This window comes from Palaemon carinicauda, chromosome 20, assembly GCF_036898095.1.
Source record: "Palaemon carinicauda isolate YSFRI2023 chromosome 20, ASM3689809v2, whole genome shotgun sequence".
In the NCBI taxonomy this organism is placed as follows: Eukaryota; Metazoa; Arthropoda; class Malacostraca; order Decapoda; family Palaemonidae; genus Palaemon; species Palaemon carinicauda.
Window position 1 is genome coordinate 51393407 of NC_090744.1, and position 5000 is coordinate 51398406.

A 5000-nucleotide genomic window follows, 5' to 3' on the forward strand; every position below is an offset into this window, starting at 1 on the left:
GTCTCTTCCTCATTATAGTTTGGTCATAATTAATGAATTTAGGGCATTCAAGCTCCAATATTTCATTTGTTGCCTTTGTAGTTTACACTCCATAAGCTTTCCCTTGTCATTCAAAACCGAAAGATTACTACTAACTTTCAAAGTATCATAGTGAAGGTCATGAACCTCATCATCCAAAGTAGTATGATAGAATCTGCAACAAATAACGAGTGAGTGTGGACACTTACTAGAGACTCCACACTATGTGGACTAGGAATACTAGCACTAACAGACATCGAATGACATGGCAAAAAATCTATATTATCGATCAATCTTTGAACATTGCCTACCAACATAACGCCCATTGGGGAATCTACATATACTGACAGAGTACCCTTTCCAAACAGGACGTCTTACTTGGAATACAATAAGCAGCATCAGAACCAAGCAGAAATTCAATATCCTTTACTTCCCGGATATTTGAATGAAGACCCCCATCAGCAAATGAAAACCCTTTATCTAAAAACCCTTCACTGCCGTGCCGAGCATCGGCAATTCAACTTAATCTTTATTTCAGGAATAACCATGGCTGGAATCTTATAACGACCATTTCCTAGTGTAATAGGCACCTGAACTACCTGCTCCGATAAGTTTAACACCATTGAAACCATGAATTGTAAGATTAACATTATTTCTGATAGTTTCAAAGTCATAAGTATCAGCTAATTTCTGTGAAACAAAAGTACTTTGAGACCCACTGTCTTTTATACCTCTATACAAGCGCTCTTGTCCAACAATGCCAAAAGTGAAAGTAGGAAGAACAGAGTCACTAACGAAATTTGAGAACACTGTAACCCCATTATTTGGTTCTGTGCTTGCTATAGCTTCTTCACTTTTCTTACAATCAGATGAATTATCTTTGTTACACAGAAAAGAAAATGCCAGCCAAAACATTTAAAACACTTTGTGTTAAACCTAAAATTACATTTAGCAGTGGGATGCGAAAAACTAGCACATTTCAAACAGCCTTTAAAATACTTCAATTTATCTACTTTAGACTAAGGAGTAGGAAATTTTGTACATTTATATAGTAATGATTGAAATCCTTACCATGAACCTTAGAACATAACGAACAACTAGGTAGGACTTTATTCTTAGGAGAATGCACTTTAACTGCCAAACTAGCAAAACTATCAGCATTTTCAGCACTACCATTGCATGATAAGGAATGCTTTGAAGGCGTAACATTTGACACTTTTCTCGAGTTTTCATACCTCTCGCAGCTACAAAAAGTTATCCAAAATTTCCGTAATTGAAGGAGAAGTCTTATTAGTAATTTGCACTAACTCTTTTCTAAATTCATCATTCAAACCTAGCCAAGCAAAATAAGTCAAAAAATCATCAGAGGACATTTGCAAAACCTTAGTAGACTCACATAAATTCCTTAACCTAGATACATAATTAAATGGGTCATCACCTGGATTTAGTTTCAACTCTGTTAGTTCTTAACGGTGGAAGACTTCCTAACTTCTTCCGAAGCAAAAGCTTTAATCAAGAGCGATTTAGCATCTTGGTAACTCTGTTTATCTGCTTCAGAGAATTCAGCAAAACCTTAGCCCGACCTTCAACTTGCTGTTTAAGCAAAAGTAACAAATCCCTATCGGGATATTTATAAACACCAGTAGTAGCCTCAAATTCTACAAAAAACTGTAAGAGATCCTCATTTTCCTTGCTACTAAATTTGGGAGGGGCGTGTTGGCTGCTTTAATAAACTAAGAGCTGTGTCCGTGACACTACGGGAAGGAGAAACTTCAAGTAAAGGCAAACATCTCTCTATCTTCTCTTATAATCAATACAACCCAAACATTCCTCTTCTATTCGAGTTCTGTAACTGCGCTATCCTCAACTTTAAATTTGAATTTTAGAATCCAAGTCTAACAAACCCTTCTGGTAACTTAACAGGAGACACTTTTCCGATATTTTCCGGGATGCAGTAAAATTGCATAGGACCCCAATTATTAAAGACATCAGTTACTTCTTACGAATAACCTTTCTCTGAGTAATAAGCAATTTTAATTTGACATTATATCTTACTTGACAAAAAATCACCAACAACAAAGATCGTTAATAGAAAACCCGTGGGAGTGAGCTACAGCTAAACTAGTACAACCTAATTTGAGAGCCTCTTAATTAATTACCTAACATGCAACTGTCCTGTCACGGTCGCCATGAACTAAATTTTGCCAAGGAGACACTAAAAACACTGGTAAAAACTATAGGCACCAAGGAAACACATAAAATAATTAATTTGTATATTAACAATATACTAACAAATAGAGAACTTCCCTTAGTAAACATAAGCAACTTAATATAAACTATGAGAGGCTCTCAATAACTGCCCGAGGTCCTGAGTAATTACAGCTAGATGCGAAGTAGTGGGTATAACACATGTCTCCATTCAGGTCGGTAATCACCTGTAAATTTCGATAGGTCATCAATTAAAATTACCAAGCAGAACTAAAGGTTATGAAAATGGCCTATCATTCCTGGCTTACCAGTCAATTACACATTTAATCAATTTGACATAAAATGGCTATTGACTAACCTAGAACAATCGAATAATGTTGACTGGATACTCCCTAAAGGATAAACAATTGCTAACGTTAACCTGATATATGCCAAGACACAAGACACTTAATTTGGCTCATAGATGATTACATATATATTAAAGACATGCATGGCCTTACTTAAGAAATAGCTTTCCTAAGCTGGAATTTACAAAGGCTTGACTTGAGACCCACTCTCTAGTTGACCCTTACCTGTAATTAATTCCAGAGCGGCAAATGGCAATATTAAGAGGTTATGTTCTGGCTCTTGATCAAGCCTCTGACACGACGAGGACGAGCGTTGTAGAACTTCATCAAATCACGGCACTTTGTTCAACATGGTAGGTCACTCCCAAGGATCAATCTACACCACGATCAGGCTGGTACATAGGGCTTTTAAAAGTGGAGAAATCTTATCCATCAAAGTCCTAGTGATAAAAGCACAAGGTTAAAATCTCCTACGAGAGTGTGGCTTCCGAGTCGGAGACAATTCGTTGCCAGACTGCTTCGGCTAACTAAGTCAGTCCCGAAGTAAACATTTTTTCCCGATAACAACGGGTAACAGGTTAAAGGGTCTATTTAAAAGTGGGTCAAGGGTAATTACATAAGGGAAAAGTTTTTAATATAAATTACCAATTTACATATCTTATGTCTTAACATATGAAAGACGTTAATAATATACTAAAATTTAATTTCTTTTAATATATATATATATATATATATATATATATATATGTATATATATTTATATATATATATATGAAACCGTGGTGCGTGTACGTACCAGGATTTTTTTGTTTGTTCACTGATATTATATCTTTACCAAGGTAACAAATATTCTTTATTAGTTACCGTATTATAATAATCTGTATTCTTGACAAAGGTGACATCTATTCTTTAACAAGTTACCGATTCATATGTACATCAGTTTTTTTTTTTGGGAGATACCACATAATCATTTGTTAACAATATACCATATATAGATCTGTATTTTCCATGCATTTTCCTTTATATTTGGCAATATCCGTTAGGTATGTATGTTTTTTAAATGTAACTATTTGAACATCATGCTTAATCACTTGTTTATGGCTAATTATATATATGTATATATATATATATATATATATATATAGATATATATATGCATAAAAATCACAGGAAAACGTGATGCTCAGATCCAGAAGAACCACAGGGAAAATTAAAATACGAAATATACGCTTAAGTCCTGACTAGTTTCGTGATACTTCTTCAGAGGACTGATTTATTGAGAGAGGTTTCTTTACATTTTATAGGGAAAGCAAACGTACAAACATACTATAGAGATTTAGAGAACAATGACACTCCCTTACCAGCTACCTAGGCTTGAGTCAGGTATTCAGTAGGAGGAGTCCCCAAGCTCATTAGACACCTGCTAAAAAGGGTCATTCTTGTGGTGGGTATATTCTTGTTTTTTCTTTTTACTTTCAGTACAGTTATTTTTATGAAAGCACGGTAGCCTTATCTATATAAATACATAAGCAAAACATACACAAACATACAAATATATATATATATATATATATATATACATACAGATACACATACATTATACATATATACATATATACACACATACATATATACACACATATATATATATATATATATATATCCATACATATATATGCATATATACTTTTTTCGGTAATGATAACATAAAAAACTACAACACAAAAAATTTACTTGTACTAACTTATTGTAATCTTTAAAGAATTCCCCAATTGTTAAAAAACTTCATGTAAATGTAGCATTTAAGAGTAAAAATACAATAAAAACAGCCTTAATAAAGAATTCTCCTGAAAATACCAGGGATGTGTTATTGGTATTCCATGCAATGCTGTGAAAAATACTATATTGGTCAAACTGGTAATGCCCTAGAAAAGAGAATTGAACAACATAAGAAAAGTGTCAGGTATGCTCAAGATAATAATGCACTCTTCCTCACGTTTGAGATAAAATCATCCTATCAATTGGTCAGGTGCAAAAAAAATGGTTCATTCAAATAAATTAGTGGAAAAAAACATCATAGAGTCCAGTTTCATATAAGAAACCTTTGAAAACATCTGAATATTGGTCATGGAATGTATAAACTCGAAGCCTTTATATATAAGGAGATTTGTAACGTATAAAAAAACATTAACCACTTAATGTAGAATTGAATGTATTGTGAATAATTAACGTCGCTGTGAAATTAATATTTAGACCTAAGCTACCATTAATTAAAGGAAACAATTATTTTATATAGTATGCATAAGTATATTGGCACTATATAGTGTTATGCTAGATATAAGTATTGATATATACATGATTATATGTTTATGATATTTAATGTTGTATATATGCATATGTATGTATGGATATGTATGTATGTATATA